This window comes from Capsicum annuum, chromosome 5 (assembly GCF_002878395.1).
Source record: "Capsicum annuum cultivar UCD-10X-F1 chromosome 5, UCD10Xv1.1, whole genome shotgun sequence".
NCBI lineage: Eukaryota > Viridiplantae > Streptophyta > Magnoliopsida > Solanales > Solanaceae > Capsicum > Capsicum annuum.
Genome location: NC_061115.1, coordinates 42,780,259 through 42,802,132, shown reverse-complemented (window position 1 = coordinate 42,802,132; position 21,874 = coordinate 42,780,259). Strand labels below are relative to the sequence as shown.

Here is a 21,874-nt window from a genome sequence, read left to right as displayed (position 1 = left end):
GAAGATTTGAAGTTTTTAAAGGGTTTAAATGTCTTTCTTCAGTTGGTTACGTCTTAGATGGTTGTATTTGGAGCATCTTTTTGGAGTATAATAGATCATGCTAAGATGACTGATGGTATTTTTTGGCATCTCAGAGAGGCGCCAAGAAGGTGCACCATTTTAGTGAGTTCAAAGGTCATGCTTCTTATGGTAGAGATTTTTGAGGTTCCCGTAGATATCAGGGTAGGCCAGTGCAGGTGGCCATGCAGATTTCTAGTGGTGGATCTTCTGGTGCGGTAGCTCAAGGTGATCGTCCAGGCCCAATTGTACTTTATCCTGTGGAGTCGGCCGTAGAGGTTACTTTGTGTGTGATAAGACTGGCTATGTGGCCAAGAATTATCCCCGCTGTATCTTTAGAGATACTCCTATTTTAGCTATGAGAGGTAGGGGAGCTTCCAGAGGTCTGAGGGGAAAAGTTGGTGAAGTTTGGAGTGGTGTTCATGGGGCCACTCAAAAATTTGGTAGTTGTGGTAGTGTTATGCCATACCAGCCAGACCAGAGGTAGAAGCCTCAGATTTTGTGATTGCAGGTATCATCCTTGTTTGTTTCAGACCTGCATCTGTGTTATTTAATCCCAGATTTACTTTCTTCTATGTTTCTATGTATTTTCTTCAGGTTTTGATTCTGTTAGTGAGCCTCTTGCCATGCCTATATGTGTATCCACCCGAGTAGGTGATTCTTTAGTGGTAGATTGGGTATACCGATTATGTGTTGTGACTTTCTTAGACTGTGAGACTTGGTTAGATTTGCTTATGTTAAATTTGGTTGATTTCAATGTTATTTATGGATTAGTTGACTCCTTATTATTCAATCTTAGATTATTTAGTTAAGACAATGACTTTAGCTTTGCCGGGTGTGCCAAAGAAAGCTTGGAAGGGTGTGCTGCATTTGGGACCTAAGAGGGTTATATCTTATGTTCAGGATTATCGTTTGGTTGAGAGTGGATGTTTGTCTTATTTTTCTCATATTCATGGTAATAGTGCTGTGTGACCTCCTTATTGGGATTTTATTCATGTTGTTCGTGAGTTTATGGATGTGTTGCCTGCTGATTTGCCTAGTATGTCTCCGGATTGTGATATTGATTTTTCTATTGATGTTGATCCAGGAACCAAGCCTATTTCCATTCCTCCTTATAGGATATCCCCAGTCGAGTTGAAGAAATTGAAAGATTAATTATGGAGTTGTTGAATAAGGGATTTATTCGACCTAGTTTATCACCTTGGGGTGCCTCTGTCTTGTTTGTGAAAAAGAATGATATGTCTATGCGCATGTGTATTGATTTTAGGCAGTTGAATAAAGTGACAACTAAGAATAAGTATCCTCTTTCTTATATTGATGATTTATTTGATTACCTTCAAGATGTCGTGATGTTTTTGAAGATTGATTTGGGATCTGGTTATCACCAGTTAAGGATTAGAGCTTTGGATATTTTGAAGATATCTTTTCAGACTTGATATGGGCATTATGAGTTCTTAGTCATGTCTTTTAGGTTGACCAATGCCCCTACCACGTTCATGAAGTTGATAAATCGAGTATTTTATCTGTATCTCGACTCCTTTGTTATTATATTATAGATGATATCTTGGTTTATTCCAAGAATGAGGCTGAGAATGAGGAGCATTTGCAGATTGTACTTCAGAGATTGAAGGATGAAAAGTTGTATGCCAAGTTCTCCAAGTGTAAGTTTTGGTTGAAGTCTATGTCCTTCTTAGGTCATATGGTGACTAAGGAGGGTATTACGGTTGATCCAACCAAGATTGCAACGGTTCATGATTAGGTTAGACCTACTTCACTGTAACACCCCAGAATTTTGGCCTTTAAAAATTTCAAGATTCAAGCTTACTGCCTAAGCTACGATTCACCTAATGAGTTATAGACTCCATATGAGTTGTAGTGCCTCAATCGTAGGTTGACCAGTATAAGCACTGAATAATTTTTCCTAGGTATGATTAGGACCATACGAGTCGTGGTGAGACATTATGAGTCATAATGTGTGACTCGTAGGTCTGACCAGTGTTGCAGTTCTTGGTCTCTGTGAACATAGAGCCTCAATCTGAAATGATAGACATAGGCACACCATGTAGTTGCACAATTGATGTACTATAGAAATATAACACTTTTGACACTTAAAACAAGGAAAATATACAAGTTTCTGAGGCCTTTTTGTTAGATATGATCCATTTTGGGTATGTTTTGTGGGAAACCATTTTTTGGATGCTTTGTTTGTGAAAAAAGTGAAAAAGGTGTTTTGCCTACTTTTGGAATGATACTGGATATTCAAGATGTTTTCCGTCTTGATCGTGATTAATGTATGTTTGAGACTCGAAGAAGAACTAAAAAATTGACTCCGGGCACATACTAAGTCAACCTATGGATCGTATCTAGACCTACGGACTGCATGTAGACATAGCGGGGCCAGAAATCCAAAATCCCAAGAGCTAACTTGTAGGACTTTGTCCATCTGCAACTTGAAGTCTGCACCTGTGCCATGTCCTAGACCGCAGGTACTACTAATGCCTATGCTACACCGCAGGTATTGAGAAAAGGTGGCCATTGACCCTGTTTTCTCCTATTTTTTTGGGCATTGTTTTTTGGGTTTTCTCATGTACGATAAATACCCGTTATGTACTTTTTAGTAGGAGTTACACTCAGAATATATTTTAATTCCAAGATCTATCTTTGATCTAGGGATTCTCTAGTATTGGCTTTGATTGATTTATTCAGTTACGGTTGTGCGTTTTTATTTATCTTATCATCCTGATTTCATCTATGCTTTCTATTATGAATGTTATTGATTTCTTCATAGTCATGAGTGACTAAAACCCATAGCTAGAGTTATGGAAACCCTAGAGAATTGATGAAGTAGGGGAAGTGCGATTGTTGATCTGCACCAATATCAATGGCATGCATTGCTTTATCTTTGTTATGATTGATTTCTTAATGGGTTCTCACATTAGTATCCCGCCTAGATATTTCTACTAACTCCAAAAGAGGAGTAGTGACTGGGAAAGTTAAAGACAACAGTAATTTGGAGTTTAACCATCGATCCACGCTTCAAGGTTCTATCTACGTAAGATGGTTAGGTTTCATCTAACAACTAGAGAGTCAAAAGGTAATATTTAACTAGGATCAAGATAAGAGTTAGTAGTGCGACACCCCGAGACTCAAAAGGTAAAGGGTGAAATCCTTCTACTCATCCAAAAGACTTTAGAAGGTACATAACTTATCGATTCTGGATACAAGGTATTGGATTGGTTCAACAACGTACGATAAGCCTACGGAGTTGAGAAGCCAAGGGGAACACAATTCTAATGTTCACTTACGACTGATTTCATCCAAGTTAATATTTTTCTTGTTCTTCCAATTGACTACAACTACTGAGATTTGCAAAGCCACATGTTTATTTGGGATTCAACCCCAAGTTTAGTTGGGTTACTATATCTTGACAACGGCCATACCATTATCTAATAATAGGTGTTACTTGGACGTCATCAAGAAATTAGCGCCGTTGCCAGGGAACATGGTATTGATTAATGATTTGAAGTTGTTGTAGTTTTTGGATTTTTCTTTTTGTTTTTGTTCTTAATTGGGAATACGCTGGTGTATTCCTAATACACGGAGTAGAAGAAAACCCTTACTCCCAATCAATTCGGATACAGAGAGAATCCTACAAACACCTGGTAGGATATCAAAGCAAAAAAGAGCTGGTAATCCTAAATAGGTTTGTGGTGTTGTAACTCTGCCCAAAAGAGTGTAGGATATTGTTGATCATTAGACTGTTGAGCTATTAGTTCATGCAAAAGTTGAGAAGAGGGCAACGGAAAAAGCTCAGAGAGTACCAAGAAAAGCAGATCTTACTAAGAAGAGACAAACAGCAGACCGTAGAGCAGCACTCTGTGGAAACCAGAATAGAGCTAGCTCGTGTTCAAGTACGCAACCCCCTTGCAAGGTTACTTTAGATAGCAGTATTTTCTGTATAAGATTGGCATCCCCATTTGTTGGGTTTTCTGTACTTAGGTCATGAGTTTCGATCTTAGTATCCTTTATTCCCATCCCGCGTAAGAACATTGGTTTTTTGAATCCCAACATATCAACACATATAACCATATACAAGTGATGAAGAAGATCTGAGATATGTTGAGCTAACCGAGACTAGAGTCATAGTACCTCCTATTTTGCCCCCAGGCATTAAACTCAACATCACGAGTTCCATAATCCAACTTCTAAATTTGAAGGGTATGTTTTTAGAATTTCCTAATGATGATGCAAATTTGTACCTTGCAAATTTCCTTGGGATATGCACGTCGTATGCCATTCTAGGGGTAGATTAGAAAGCACTTAGACTGAGGCTTTTCCCCTTCTCACTTACAGGAGAAACTTTTTTATGGTTAGGGGAATTGCCAAGAGGCCCTATCACAACTTGGAACGAGTTGTATAGGAAATTCTTAAATAGGTTCTTCCCTCTATAAAGGATATTACAGCTTAAGGACAAGATCTATAACTTCAGAAAGTTACAATCTGAGTCCATGTACGAGGCTTGGTTCAGGTTTAAGAAGAAGCTGAGTATAGTGCCAAATAATTAGTTGTCAGGGACGTACTTATCAAAGATATTCTATAAAGCCATGACCATCAGTTCCAGGTCCATGGAAGACACCATCTCTAGAGGAGCTTTTATGAGAATATGCTAAGAGGAAGCGTCGGAGATGTTGGATCAGATTTCACTCACTAATCGAGGGTGGCAAACTTGAGAGGCTGAGAGAGGATCTGGTACTTATGCTGTTGGTGTTCCTGCGACCAAAGAGAAACTGATAATATAGTAGCATAAGAAATTATGTTACTAAGGACTGACTTGGGGGTGCTAGCAAAGGAGTTTGCAACAACGACTTCTGAGAAAGTGAATGTAGTAGCAACACAGGGGTCAGCTTCTAAAGCGTACGAGCCAGCATTGGAAGAGGAAGCTAATTATCTAGATTTTCAGATGGCGGATTTCCAAGTCCAAGGCCAAGGGAACCAAGGTCGAAACTGCTATGATAGATACAAAAACTGTAGCAGAGAGTGAGATAGTGACTGGAGGAAGAAGGATGACTATAGAGATAAGGGAGATAGGTATATTCCACCTGGTAGACACGATGTAGAGTCTAAAATAGAGAAAATGCTAGCTAAGTTAGTGAAGGGTCAAGAAAATCAAGAGACCAGCCTTAAGGAGATTAAGGCTGATTTTTCAGGGTTGACCCAGAAGGTCAAGTCACATCGGAGAACCAGCTTGGGCAGATGTCAATAACTCTGAACTAAGGTACCCTTTCGAGCAACACAGCGCAAAATCTGAGAAATAATACTCATGTACTTTCTATTATAATGAGGAGTGATATCACTACTATGGATCCCCCACTACCTGCTGCTGAATCTGTTGATGGTGAGACACATGTTGTTTAGTATGAGAAGGTAACAGGTGATAAAGGTACAATTGCTAAAGATAAAGGTAAGGGTCCGGTCATTGATCCAGAAGTCAGACATATCCCGAGACCACCTCCACCATTTCCTTAGTGATTGAGGCAAGAGAAAGAGAAAGTAAGTTTAAGCAATTTATCGAGATGCTGAGAGAATTGAGCTTGAACATACCTCTTATTGAGGCATTAGAGAAGATGCTTAGATACGCTAGGTTCATAAAATAGTTGTTCACAAGAAAGAAAGGAGCAACATTTGAGGATGTTGATGGTGTGAACCATTGCAGTGCAGTCACGACTAGGTCCTTGGAACAGAAAAAAGGTGATCCCAGAGCATTCACTATACCATGCACTATTAGGTCAACCCAATTTTCTTGAGTCTTGTGTTATTTGGTGACTAACATTTATTTAATGCCGTTGTCCATATTCAATCAATTGGGCTTGAACCCTTCAGAACCGACTTTGATGCGGCTATTGATGGCTGACTGTACAGTTAAGAAGCCTATGGTAATCTCTTTTAATGTGATTGTGAGGATGGATAACTTTTTGTTTCCAGCTAACTTTGTCATTTTAGACTATGATGTTGACACCGAGATGCCCATTATCTTGGGAAGATCGTTTATGGAAAGAGGTAGAACTATGGTTGACATGGAAAAATATGAGCTTAAATTTAGAGTCGACGGTGGGGAGGCGACATTCAACATCCAAAAGTCAATGAAGCAGCCAACCGACATGAGGATAGTGTTGGTGATTGGTTGTATTGATGATCCTTGAGGACACTCCTATGGGTATCTTAATGAATTTTGAGTAGTCATGATACTTATGTTATGCCATGACATTAAATCAAGAACTTGTGGGAGGTAATCCGTGGGCTTGTCAGTGAAGTCTGTGTAACCAACATAGCCACGTTGTTCCATGATGTTAAATCAAGCATTGAGTGGGAGGCAACCCACTATTTTAGTGTTCGCATTTTTTTTTTAATCTTTTTATAGGTTTTTAAATTCTTGGATATTACCCGAAATATGGTAAAAATTACTACATTCATCAATTTTTAGGTAAGGAGATTGTTTGATCATCCTACCATGGTCACAAGTCCTACACGGTAAGTTGAGTAATAATTCAAAAAGTTGAAATTTTGAGGATGAAAAATGGTAAGTTATGGACTCTGGCATTAAATTTTACTTTTGGGACCTAAAACTTAGGTTGCAGGACCTTAAGTATCTGGAAAAATATCAAAACACCGAATCCGAATTACAAAAAAGTGGGCCAAAACTTTTGGCTTGGCACCTGCACCTAGTACCTGTGGGCCTGGCCGCAGGTACAGGCTGCAGGTGCAAGCTGCGGCTAGGTCACTTTTGGGGCCAAATTTTTAATTTAAATTTTGGGCCCACCTTCATTTAAATATGACTCAAATAATCACCCCACCTATATAAAGACATTCTTATCCTCATTCTAACTTATTCAAATCCTCAAAACTTCACTTTTCTCTTGGAGTTCAAACTTCCCTATTAAAGCATAAACTAACCTTATAGTTGAGTAAATAGTAGATTGGCCCTTATTTGAGATACCAACTTGTCCCAACACATTAAAATAGTTTCCAACCTTGGCTTTGGTTGATTTCTTCATTATTCTCTTTCGGTTTTCATATAAAGGGTAACTTTCTTGGCTCCTAATGGTTATATATTGGTTTATCTATTATTTAAACAAGTTGATTTATGTATTCCAATGAAAAATATATAAAAACTATTATGCTTGTATGTGAGATTCTTGAAGAAGCCTAAAATCATAATGTAGGGCCGTGTTTTGAAGAAAAATCTAAGTTTAGGCCCTAACCGGAAGTTGAACTTGAATGAATGAAAGTAATACCACTAGTTGAGCATGTTTGACTATTTTGAAATTCATAATTCCTATTTAGTATGTATCCATTGGACTTGTTAGGATTTAAAATAGGTTATAGGGACATGAAAATTGGGGGGAAATTCAAACCTTTTGAATTTTGAGTTTTTCTTTGACTTTTGCTATCCCTTATTTTTGTTGGAAATTGACAACTGGTTTTTCAGGTACAGATGGCACCTAAAGCGGTGAAGAATACTAAGGCCAGTACTTTGAGGAGACAAGCATAGTCTCCTAAACCTAGTGGTTCATTGGAGGAGTATCCGAGGCAGCGATGTAGAGAGACTGCCACTAGAGTGATACGTAGAGTCACGAGAGGATAGACTCACCAGGCCGCTTAGTCAGCTACAGCCCAGCTGAGGATGAAGTTCACATGGATATCATCCACACACACTCCTCCACCTAATAATGATGATGATGAGGGGAAAGAGTCTGAGACTACTCCATAGGTTGCTGCTCAGGACCCCCAGTCTGGGGATAGGTCCTGGGATTCATCTGATAAGGTTGATTAAAAGGAATTATTTATGGTGTCCCAGTCTAAGAAGGGTACCTCTACTCATGTATAGTAGACAGAGGTACCCCAGTATGATGAGGAAGATAAGAATTCTTCCCATGATGCTTCAGTACAGAAGATCCCCACACCCGCCCATGCTCCAAATGCACCTCCCTAGAAGGGACATTTGAGGTGGTGTATGGAAGGGATATGACATATATTTGTAGCTGGATAGTCATGTTTGGGAGCTAGGAAGGCCTATAAGATGTATTTATAAGGTGCGCCAGATTGACTTATCGAGGCTAGAGCGAGTACCATAACTACAAGTAATATTTGATAAATATCAACTAGAATGGATGACCATACCACTCGGTTCCTATAGCTTAGCTATGGTACATGATTTTTATTCATCCTATAGAGCTATTGTAGTTCTTCCTATACACCATTATTCAGACTTTATTAGATTTGTATGGAAGCCACAACTTGATCACACACTGGTTAGAGGATTCATAGTTGATATCATAGATGAGACTATCCACTGAGTTATATTTATCTTAGATTACATCACTCCAGTATGTATAGTTGAGTGCAACCATAAACTAAGGATCGTACGAAATTGACATATCATAGGGGATGCTGAGCACCATCTAGAGAGGGTTGAGATAGCTAGGTGGAAAGCTAGTTATTTTCACCTTGGGGTGATACGAACCCATAGATCTAGGGGCAAGCTTTGATCAAGAAGGGTCTATTGACATTAGAGGCCAAGTGTTGGTGGTTGTTGATTAGATACCAACTGCTACCCACTGCTTTGAATAATACATTAACGTAGAAGGGATAAGCACTAGTTTCCTGTCTGATGGCCGATTATGATGTTGATTTTGTTGCTATTATTCGGCATGAGTTGCATGACAGAGTATTCAGGTATTTGACTAATCTTTCCTTCCCATACATGATTCAGAGGCTGTGTGGTGAGGCTGGTGTGCTTGAGTTACCAGGTATAGACAAAAGGGTACTTACGACTGTGACTGCACAGATGAGAACCATAAAAGGTATAGCACCTTCAAGCATTTTTAGGAGATCAAGGCAGTAGTACCATAGGCCCAGTCTAAGGTCCCAACAGTTTCCATAGATCCTGATGAGGCACATCGAGATAATATGGGTGTTAGTATTGATATGGAGAGAGGGAAATAGAGAGAGGCTCCAGATTCGAGCACACAAGGTAAGGGAACATAAGCTACTTCTTCTTTAGCCCATCTTCGACCTTAGAGATGGTTGGTTCATCTACAGATCCTGGTCTTCTATCTACTTCAACTCTAGTAACAGGTATGATTACCATATCTAGTAAGTTTTTGGAGCTTAGTGGACAGCTAGAGGGCCACATCTACTCAATTGAAGGTTATTGAGATTAAATGACTATCCTCTCTGGGTTGATAAGATCAAGGGTAGGACCAGATTTGAGCAGACCAAGGCTATATGAAAGGTTCCTAGAGAGAAATACCATTAGAGCTGCATGCTAATTTTTAAACATGGATCGATGAGCTAGAGAGATGGGTTACGTACCGATATATAGAGATAGGTATGCCAGATCTAGGTTAGATGAAGAGGATTTTGATATTATATGAGCAGAGGTACATTTTCTTATAAAGAACTGTGTAGCAGCAACTTTCTTGATTATACCCCTTGTGGTCCAGATCTCACCTCTGCATGTGCCGAGATACTTTAGTTTCTTTATCGAGGATGATGTAGAGGTTACAATAGTTGGGACCAAGAGAGTTCACTTAGATAACTTGTAGGATCCTGATATGATAGATGAGGAGGCCATTAAAAAGGTCAAGCATGACAAGTAGGGGCATGTATCTATAGAAGAGGGTACATCCACTAGTAGTGCACCACCACCAACACCGCCTCCGATAACTGATATGCCTCTATTTGGAGATTCTCCTAACTCGGTTCCTAGTGCATCCCAAGTATGTTCTCACTTCCATATATTTTGCTTTGTATTAGTACATTGAGGATAGTGCACAAGTTTAAGTTGGTGGTGGGCATACCATGCCTTCGTGGATTTTTGTTGCCATGCTTTTTTTCCTATCAATCATGAAATATTTGTATAATTGGCATGCCTAGGATAATTATGTGTCGTATTGTGTTTTTCTTTGTATTGTATTATTTTTGTGTAATTAGAAGATTTTTTTATGTATTTAGGGCAGTAGTCATGTTTTGATTAATTTTTGATACCCCTCCAAAATTTTGAGTTTTTAGAACTATATTTATATATATATGTGTGAACTTTGTGGATCTTGTTATGGTATTAGGATTTGGGACATGATAACCATTTGTTGACAATTTCATGAACTGGATAGGTAGTAGTTTGTAATATTGACTCTGTGCTATGTGTGTGTGAGATACTTCCTATTTCTCTTTGTATGTTAAATTCAGACCTTGCCTGGTTAGTCTTACCTAGGTTGAAGGATAGTCAGTTAGGAAAGGATCATAGGCCCTTTTTTATTATAGTCCACTTTTAGCCTCTTCTGTGCGCAAATTATATCCCTTGATCCCTGCTTTGAGCCTTGTAAGCCTATTTTTCTTATTTTCACTATTCACCTTCCTATTTGTATTACAATTTATCTATTTTAGAACAAGTCCTCCTTGAACATTATTCACCCCAGCATAGGATAAATGCCTAAGTTGAGGGTGGCTATAATACGGGTGGGTAGTGTAAAATAGGTATGAAAAAGGGTAAAGTAGGAAAAAGTTAATAGGCATGGGTATGGTAAAAAAGTGTAAAAGTGTAAAAGTGTGATTGTCGATCTGAACTAATACCAATTACATGTATTACTTTATATTTATTATGATTGATTTTGTAATGGGTGCACATATTAGGGTCTCTCCTAGATACTGCTACTTACTCCGAAAGAGGAGTAGTGACTAGGAAAAGATAAAGACAACAGTAATTTGGAGTTTAAGTGTTGATCCACGCTTCTAGGTTCTATCTATGTAAAATGGTTAGGTTTCATATAATAAATAGAGACTCAAAAGGTAATAGTTAACTGAGACAAATATAAGGGTTAGTAGTGCGACACCTTGAGACTCAAAAAGGTAAAGGGTGAAATCCTTCTACTCATCTAAAAGATTGTAGAAGGTACATAACATATCGATTCTGCATGCAAGGTATTGGTTCAACAATGCATAATAAACCTACAAAGTTGAGAAGCCAGGAGTAACAAAATCCTCGTGTTCACTTATGACTGATTTCAACCAAGTTAATACTATTCTTTGCTCAGGATTACTACAAACAAAACCCCTCATTTACTTTTCTTTTTCTACCTATTTATCACAACTACTGAGATTTGCAAAGCCATGTGTTCCCTTAGAATTCAACCCCAACCTTAATTGGGTTACTATATCTTGACATCGACCGTATCATAATCTAATAGGAGGTATTTCTTAGACGCCGTCAATAATCTCTCGAATAAAGATACGGTCCAACCTTTCAATACTCAAGGAAACTTGGACCCTCTATTATGGCTCAAATTCGTCAAGGAATCAACTACATGTATCGTCATACCATTATGCTTCCAAGCTTATAATAAAAACAAGTTAGGGTTTCTCAAGGTTGATCATTAGAGCTTCCAAGTGGTGATTTCTCTCAATAGTTGTGATACTTTCAGGTATGTTACTCTTCCCCTAAACTTGTTTTACTTATAGCATATGTTTAAATGGTTGTTCATATGGACTTGAATATGGGTTTTGATATAGGTTGAGGGTTTCAAAATGAATGTTACTTGAATTGGATTTCCATGACTTTATATGCATTGTTTATGCTTTATCAATAGTTTTTGAACTAATTGGGTGTATGGGTATAGAAATTAGAAAGGGGGTCAAGGTATTTCCCAATTTGATAATTTCTGTTTAGAACTTAGCTTTGGAAAATATGTTACTTCAACCCACTTGCATTATTGAATTTGAAACATGGTTAATCACATGATTTAGATTACTTCCCTAAACTATGGCATTGTATAAATGGTTAGATAGATAAAAAAGGTTTTGAAGGCCTTGTTAGCCATGTTTTTGACTTTAAACTTGATTTAATAAACAAAGGGGGTTTGGCATTTTCCCAACTTGTTTAATGAACAGAGGGGGTTGTGGCATTCCCCCAAGATGATGGAATTGGTATGGTATAATTATAAGCTTGTAAGCATAATGGTATAACGATACATGTGGTTGATTCCTTATCAAATAATTACTTGGTTAAAGGGATGGGTTATGTGAAACTAGTTTTAATTAGTATTAAAGAGGGTGGTGTATCTCACTATAGAAGGTGGAGATTTTAGAGAGGACCGATGCTGGAAGCCACTTTTGTCAATATGGGGGTCTTTATGATTGTTGCATTAGTTCACGTATATATATATATATTAGATTGGATAGGGTCAAGGAATTTCCTAGCTCATCCTTAGATTTTCCTAGTTTGTGCGGCTAAAATGCACTGGGACCCTTTCAACGTGGAATCTGAACCCATATAGCTCGTGGGTTCTCTTAGGACGGTTAGAGCTATACAACCCAGGCTAATATTTTAACTTTCATGCTAAGACCTATTACCTATCCCAATATTTTATGTATATATAGGTATGTAATTATATGCATTGGTTTTGAATGATTTTGAAATGGTTTGGTCATGATATTACTTTATCACTTCCCTGCATTATATGCTAGCGCTAACCCTATTAACCATCTCTGGACACTGTTTCCCTGCATGATACTTGAATTGAGGACACTTTTATTTTTTTGGTACAGTGATTAGGTGATTTCTGGATCGATTATGAGTTATCTTAAAGTGGTGAGCTTTCATTCTTTAGAAAACCTTCATTTCATGTTTTGGTTTCACCATATGATAGACTATCTTTCATTTTCATTTTGGCTATCATCGGGGCCTTGTCGTAACTTAGATTGATGTTATTTTCTTAGATTCTTATGGACTACTATGGATTGGGATAGTTGTTGAGATTCTTAGATTTTTTTCTGAGTTAGTTGAGTTATCTATCTTGTTATATGTTTGGAATTCATCCATTTTTAGTTGTACTATTTTCTGGTTGGCTAGGGTAAAAGGGGTGGTCTCCAATCCTCGATAGACTTGGGATGCCCATCATGGCTAGGACCTAGTTCGGATCAAGACAAGCTTGGTTTTAGAGCCTAGGTTCATGGTTAGTGGGAATCTACAAAGATGTTTCAAGTAGAGTCTGTTTTGTAGGTGTGTAGCAACTACACTCATAAGGGAGAGGTTACAAGGCATTTAGGAGTTCTTTCCTTTCTTTTGGTCTATTTTTTGGGATAGAGGGTCTAATGTCTAGAAATCTCCTCTAATTCTGTTTGTTCATATTTCAGATCATGCCTCTCTAAAGATCTGATGCTTGTGGAAACTCCTCTATCTCGCCTAATGACAATGTGGCTGGAACTTGTTCTACTTATAGAGTACAGACCTAGTCTAAGGTCCCTTCTTCTGATTTCCCAAGTGGAGTTCTGCCGGTCCCTACCAATTCTCCTCGATCTTCTTGGGTTGAGGATGTTCATGCCCCACTGCCCTAAGGAGATATTTCTAATGTCGACTTCCATTGATTTATTCATTTGCTGACTCAGTTGGTGACTTCTTAGTATTGTCAATCTAACTGTGTTGGTTATGTTGCTCCATCTTCTGAGATCACTAGAGTTGGACAATTCGTGAGGTTGAATCCTCTGACCTTCACTGACTCTAAGGTTGAGGAGTATCCTCAAGGGTTTGCTGATGATATGGAAAAGATATTCAAGGTGATGCATGCTACTGATGTGGAAGGTGTGGAGTTTGTCGTATATCAGTTGAAGGATGTGGGAAGAATTTTTTGGTGCATTCCCTGATTATTTCTTTCCCCAGGAGTTGAGGGAGGCTACATATGAAGAGTTTGTGAATTTGAGCTAGGGAAGGATGAGTGTGAAGGAGTATATTTTAAATTCTACCAGCTGTCTCGCTATGCTCTAGAGTTGGTACTAGCTGAGGGATAGAATAAGGAAGTTTACTTTGGGTTTGTCTTAGGAATTGGTACTAGATTGTAAGGCATTGATGTTGAATAATAACATGTATATATCTAGGATGGTGGTGTATATACAACAAGTTGAGGATGAGAAGAAGAAAAAAGTCAAAAAAGAGGAAAGGCAGAACAAAAGATTTAGATATTCAGAGTAGGGTGGAGGCTAGTAGGACATTAGTAGAGATAGTAGGAAGTTAAACAAAAAGAGGACCTAAGAGAAAATTGAGTTTGTTTTCTATGACTAGTGCTATATATCCTAAGTTATCTGGTGCATGTCGCTTTTAGGCTGACATTAGGTTTAAAACCCAGGGTGCCTAGTCTTAGGATAGTGGAGCTCAGTAAGCTTTATCATATCATTCATACAGATTTTGTGGGCAGTTGCACCGTGGCTTTTGTGATGAGGGGAGGAATAAGTGTTTCAAATGTGGCTAGCCTGGTCATTTTCAAAAGAACTTTTCTTTAGGCAATGTTTCTACTGGGGATAATAAAGTTCCAAATTTAACTTCTTTAGTACCTGCACTAAAGGGTTCTAATTTTAGTACTGACACTAGTCAGAATCGTCTTTATGTTCTTGCCACCCATCAAGAATTTTAGGCGTCTCCTGATATTGTCACTGGTATATTTATAGTTTTTCTCTCATGATGTGCATTGTCTTCTTGATCTGGGCTCTACACTTTTTTATGTGACCCTTTATGTGGCTATTCAATTTTGTTTCAGTCCTAAGTGTATTTTGATCACTTCTCTTTGTCTACCCCGATGGATGATTCTGTTGTGGCTAGAAGGGTCTTTTGGGGTTGTGTGATATCTATCCATAGTCAGGAGACATTGGTGGATCAAATAGAATTGGATATAATAGATTTTGATGTGATCTTAGGGATGGAGTGGCTCTATTCATACTATTCTTCTATTGATTGTAAGACCTACAAGGTCAATTTCTAATTCACGAATAAACTGGTAATTAAGTGTGAAGGGAGTTCCCTAGTACCTAAGAAAAGGTTTATTTCTTATCTTAGAGCCAGGAAGTTGATTTCCAAGAGGTGTTTACACCATCTAGTTCAAGTTAAAGATTCTAGTTCTGAGGTTCCCTTTTTACAATCTGTCTATTTTGTTAATAAATTTCTTTAAGTGTTTTTAGATGATCTTCCTAGAGTTCTTCCTGATAGGGATATAGAATTTGGGATTGATCTTCTACCAGATACCCGTCCTATCTCTATCCCTCTATAAAAATGGCTCCAACTAAGTTGAAAGAAGTTAAGGATCAGTTGAAAGACTTTTTATAAGGGTTTTATCCGTCTTAGTATTTCTCCGTGGGGTGGTCGTGTGACTGTTAAGAATAAGTACTCTTTTACTAGGATTGATGATCTATTTGACCAGCTTCAGGGTGCTAGATGCTTTTCTAAGATTTATCTTTGGTTGGGTTATCATCAGTTGAAAATTAGGGTGGTAGATATCCCTAAGACTACTTTTCGTACCCGGTATGGTCATTACGAGTTCTTAGTATGCCTTTTTGGTTGACTAATGCTCCGATGGCGTTCATGGATCTTATAAATTGGGTGTTTAGGCATCTTTTATATTTGTTCGTGATAGTGTTTATTGATGACATCTTGGTCTATTCTAAGAGTGAGGAGGATCATGCTAATCACCTCCATTTAGTGTTGCAGACTCTTAAAGATCAACGTTTGTATGCCAAGTTTCAAAGTGTGAGTTTTGGTTGAATATTGTGACCTTCCTAGGTTATGTTGTTTCTAGTGAGGGGATCATGGTGGATCCAAAGAAAGTTGAGGTGGTTAGGAAGTGGCCTAGACTTATGATTCCAACCGACATTTAGATCTTCTTAGGTTTAGCCGGGTATTATAAGAGATTTGTGGAGGGTTTCTTATCTATTGCTCCTCCATTTACTAAGTTCACTAAAAAAGGCAAAGTTTCTATGGTCTGATGCTTGTGACGGTAGTTTTGAGAAACTAAAGGAAAAGTTGATTTTTGCACCAGTATTGACCCTTCCTAAGGGTACCGATGGTTTTATTGTGTACTGTGATACATCTCGTGTGGGACTGGGTTATGTGTTGATGCAGCATGGTAAGATGGTAGGTTATGCTTCTAGGTAGCTGAAAGTTCATGAAAGGAATTACCCAACTCATGACTTGGAGTTGGCGGCTATGGTGTTTTCTTTGAAGATTTGGCGCCATTATTATTTGTATGGGGTGCATGTTGATATCTATTTAGATCATAAGAACATACAGTATGTGTTCACCCTGAAGGATTTGAATCTCAAGTAAAGTAGATGGTTTGAGTTTCTCAAAGACTATCCATGGGAAATTTATCTCACATGGATGAGGATAAGAGAAGATTGGAGAAGGATATTCACTGGTTGTCTAATCTTAGAGTTTAGAAGTCCATATAAATGGACATCGAAAGAAACACAACAACCTATACCATAAATAATACAATGTAGAGTCAAGACTCATATCCGAGAAATAAGGCGGATGCTAAATTAGAGCCTTAAGCATACACACTATAAAAATACATATCGCACTAGTTAGGTACTCTCTTAATAGAGATAGAAGAGGATCACTAGATTATGCAACCCGACCTTCCCTCGAAGTCTACCGCTAAACAAAATTTAAGTCTAATGATGAACCTTCACCCTATTACCTATAAGAATAATACCCCACTCCAATAGGTATCATCGAAGATGTACACCAGGGATGTTTTGTTCTCCCATACCTAAAATTATATCAATACCAATTCTACCTAGAGCTCAGCAAAGACATGAAAAACAATTAGACCAATTTGACTCCAAGGTTTCCAAGTGAAACAAAACCATTTAAAATAAAACCGTTGCCACCGCGGCCTTTCCAAAATCATTTGAATTACCACCAAAACTAATTTATGTTCCCTTAACCCTTTATCCAATGGAATATTTAAAAATAGTTAAATCATATGAAAAAATCATCTTCAATGGAAATTTCACAAACAATTTGAGGATATATAATTTCTAAAACCAAAACTAAGTAATTAGGAAATCCTTAGTACCTCGAAATCCATTTTCCATTTCCATGCATCCCATAATGTTCAAAACATTTATAAAACATAAATAATGCATCATAATCCATGAAAAATCAATTAAATAAGTAATCATGTCAAGGCACTCTAATTGAACCAAAACCCCATTTTCAAACTATGAATTTAGATATCGATTTCATGCCAACAGTAAAGTACAACCATAGGGATAAAGATACATGCAAGCTCCATGATCCAAACTATCCAATGACTAGAACCCCCCCCCCCCCCCGCCCACAATATCAAAGTTCAACCTAAACTCTCGGTCTATATGGCATAACTTTTCCCCTATTGTATTCTTGAAGGCATCAACCCCATACAACCTACCAATTTTCCTCTACAATTTTTGCATTGCTATCCCGAGCTAAAATACTCTCTTTACCAAAATCAGACATCTAAATTCAAGCTTAGGATCTACCAACCACTATGTACGACTGTTAAAGTGACCTCATATCAAATTGAATATACCTATAAGGTCCACCCCACAAGGAGAAAACTCCCAATTCCTTAGTAATCACCGACAACCTATCCATTCCAAGGGAAAACCTTTCCCCTTATGTAAGTAAGAATGAAAACATCCTACAGAGAAACATTAAGAAAGATAAAATCTTTATCTAAGAGATCCCTTAGTACCTCCTTAAGCTTCTATAACTCTACCGGAACCATTCTTTAAAGAATAAATAGAAATTGGACAAATGTCCAAAACAAGATCAATCCCAAACCAAACTCCCTAATAGAAAGACACCATGAGTTTCGTCAAGAAAGACCTTAAAAGATTAATTCATCACCAAAATCAAACCAAAAAAGGACCTTCCTAGTTAGGATCTTTAATCTAGACTAAGTAATAAAGATACCCCTTTAGAGACCATTTTCTGAGCTCTAAGATAGAAAATAACTTTTCCCTTAATAGTAATGAACAAAATAAAACCATTATATCATTCCATAATCTAATTACTAGGAAGTCTAATGGGTCCAATATTATAATAATGAAAAGCATGAGTAAAACTAATCCATTCCTTGAATGACATCGGAATCTACTATATTTGAGTCAAACAATTTCCACCAACACACTTTTATTACTAGTAGATACCGCACACCCCTATAGACTCTTTTGGCAATCACAGAGTCACCTACCAAGGTATAATAATAAGAAGAAAAGAGTTCCAACTTAACCTTGGCACCAAAACCAAAATACCTAACCACCAATTTAGTCACAAGGAGAGGGGTCCTAAACTAAGTAAACAATACACCGCAAGTAAAGGAGTCTTCAATATATCAGTGTTAGCATCAATAGATGCCTCGAACTCCAGAGCAATAGTAAGATCATTAAGACAATCCCAACTAATACTAAAATCAAAAATAGTACCTGATATCCTATTTGTCCCAAGAGGAAACCTTTGTGAGACACTCTTATTTATCTAGGAAATCATGACTTCTTATGATCTTAGGTGTATTTATATGTCCACTCACCAATATTCACCCATGTTTGGACTTGTTTTGAGAGCTAAAATGTGTTATTCTGAAATTAATTAAGCTTTAATTTCATTCCTTATCTAATTGACATAATTAGTGTATATAGGACTAAATTGTGATGGATTTGGATGTGATTTGATGCATAAATAAGATGGATTGTTGAAAGGACCAATTATGGTGTTGGAACATGGCGGGGAAGGAATAAAAATGAATAAATCTCAAAGAAAATGTTACCACATCGTGGTAAGTTCCAAAATGGCATTTGTTGAATTCCAGAATGTCAATGTAAAACTACCGCATCGCGGTGAGGAGCTGATTTGCAATGGTCATCAAATAGAATCTCACCCTGATTACACCGCTTTGCGGTAAGTATACGGTTAGCATCATCTTGTATCACGGTGCATGGAAAAATTAGGATTTTTTGACCCAGCTATAAAAGGAACAATTTATTACAATTGAAAACACTTTGGAAAGCACAGCAGCGGTGAAAAATAGCAAAATCTTTCTTTTAGGGTTCTTAGAATTTCTTTTGAACTTCTTCACTTTGATATTAATTTTGGGTATGATTAATTACTTATTTTTGTTGTTGAATTCAGACATGAGTGGCTAAACACCGTTGTTTTGGGGTTGAGGCCAAGAACATAATTACTCTTTGATATTCTTTATCATAGTTTCTTATTGGATTATCATATGGGTTGTTCTTAATTTTTTGAGCTTACTATTTTGATGAGTGGACACCATTAGAATAAATCTATATTTCTATGTGAATTCATAAGGAGAATCATGGGATAGAACAAATAGATTAAGGAATAAGGTTCTCATCCTTTTATAAAATAGTGGATTTGAATTAGCATCTAGAATGGGGATATACCTAGAAGCCTTGTTTGGTTCAAATACAGGAAAATAACCATAAATATCTTCATAAATTATTGTATCACACTCAATGATGTAGTTGCATGGTTCATATAGGTAAAAGATTAAAGGTTGGGAGACTATGATCGTGTTATAAACCCTATGAATCAATAACTTGATAACCAACTAGACTGTGATAAGGACAGAGAACTGTAAGATTGTTAGAAGTGCCTCAACCCTAGAATTCTCATTATTACTATTTACAATGTTGCTTGCTTTGCTATTATTGCAAATTATTATTTCTTATTAATTACATTTTTATTCAAAATTTCAAAATTATCTTGATACTTGACAACACTTAATACCTCGTTATCTAACACTAAAGTTGGTTGAATTACTAGTTGCATAGTCCTTGTGGGTATGATATTCGACTGTCTAAGTCACTATATCACCTGTATAATCATATATACTTGCGTATGCGTTTGAATGTAATAATTTTTTGGCATTGTTGTCGAGGTCTAGTACAATTAGTAATTTATTAAATTTTTGTTTTTTCATAGTAAGTTTAAGTGTTACCGACTTGATCTTAGCTAACTTTTTGCAGGTTTAACTAAATACAGGACTGGTGAGAGATAGAGAGTTGGTAGAGCCTTTTCCAGAACTAGAATTGGTATTTTAACAGAGGCAAAGAGATCATTATCCAATTCAACGGGTTTAAATTGCTGAACAAAGAAATGATCCAGTAGATCCAAATGTCGTAAATGTTCCTGCTCTGATTATTCCAGCTGCTCTGCTAAAGCAGCTGCTTGACCTATTCGTGAGGTGGTAATCCTACTCATGAACCATGGGACTAACAGTATTCACAAACTCGAGCCACGATGTCAATTTGAATTTAAACAAAATATGGTGTAGTTGCTAAATTCAGCTGGGCAATTTGCTGGATTTTTACATAAAGACCCACAGCAACACATTCAGGCCTATTTGGAAATAAGAGATACTTATGTTCAGACTGACTATCTTCCCTTTTGCTTTAATTAAGGAAGCAAAGAAGTGGTTACATAATGAATCACCACTCTCCATTACTTCATGGGAAGATCTAGCTTAAAAGTTCCTTATTCGATTTTTTCCATCAGGGAAGACTGCAGTTTGAGAAGCAAAATTTTGAGTTTTAGACAGAAAAAAGAAGAGAATATCTACCAAGCTTGGGAGAGATTTATAAGTATGCTCTGAAATTTCCCTAACAATCATCAGTCTAATGATGTTTTTGTTCATACTTTCATTGAGGGGTTAGAGCCAAATAACAAGATTCTCTTAGATTCAGCAGCAGGTGGTCAAGCTCTTGAGAAGACATATGATGAATTATACATACTGCTAAATTGAATTTCACAGAGGAACCCTAAATGACATACTGACTTGAGGAGTGCTCCTAAGAAGGTTGTAAGAGTATTAGAGGTACATCAGTTCACTACTTTATCAACTCAGCTTGCAGCAATGCAAAATCAGATGCTTAATCAGTTTAACAGCATGAAGTTGGGAGTTTTGCAAGCAGCAGCTACAACTAATGTAGTCCAATAGGTAAATTCTTAGTGTGAGGTTTATGGAAGTAGTGAGCATGCAGTAGATTCTTGTGTGGTTAATCAATATTCTTTTAATTAGATGACGAATGCGAATAGTCTAGGACAACAAAATTTTGGTAACACCTATAATCCCAACTGGAGGAATCATCCCAATTTCTCATAGGGTCTAATCAAGCATAGAATAATAATCAGTTTAACGGGTCAATGCCACAGAATTAACAGCACCAGCAGGTTTAAAATAATCCAACCATTAATCAAACGAGCAATATAGAGGAGATGTTAAAGCAACTTCTAGCTTCTCAAGCATAGATGGCAGTGAATATAAAAAGTCAACAGGTAGATATAAAGGTTAACCAATTGATTACTAGGAATTTAGAGTTGCAACTCAGTCAGGTTGTAGAAGCAAAAAACACTAGACCTTAGGGAGGCTTATATTGCGATACAGAGGCAAATCTAAAATAAGTTAGTGCAGTCAAAATGAGGAATGAGTTGTAGTTAAAGGAGGGGATACCTGAGCAGGTTAGTCCCTTGGCCACTAATGATTATCCTAAGCCAATAAGGAGAAAAGGGTCAAAAAAACTGCAGGTAATGACTAGTTACAAGAAGGTTTTGGATCTTCTAAAGTAGGTTCATGCAAATATTTTGCTTGTTAATATTCTATAGAGTGTTCCAAAATATGCAAAATACCTGAAGGACATAGTGGCAAACAAGAACCAATTGACAGAGTTTGTAATAGTTGCACTTACTAAGAAGTGCACGTCCAAGATCTAAAACAAACTGCCCATAAAGCTAAAGGATCTAGGTAGTTTTACTTTACATAACACGATTGAGTAGGCCATTAGTGCCCGTGGATTATATGACTTGGGATCAATCTCATTCCTATATCTTGGTTCTAAAAGATGGGTTTTGGGAGTCCTAAACCACTACCATTGTTTGGCAGTTGGCTAATAGGCCCCTTGTTAGTCCGAATGAATTATTGAATATGTC

General features: G+C 37.3%; 1 non-coding gene across 1 annotated transcript; it reads right to left on the bottom strand.

Moving 5' to 3' along the window:
• Positions 1–20,453: 20,453 nt before the first annotated feature.
• On the bottom strand, positions 20,454–20,563 carry LOC124899084. The gene has a single exon (XR_007056222.1). It is a non-coding gene; the product is annotated as a small nucleolar RNA R71 (small nucleolar RNA).
• Between the last annotated feature and the right edge of the window lie 1,311 nt (positions 20,564–21,874).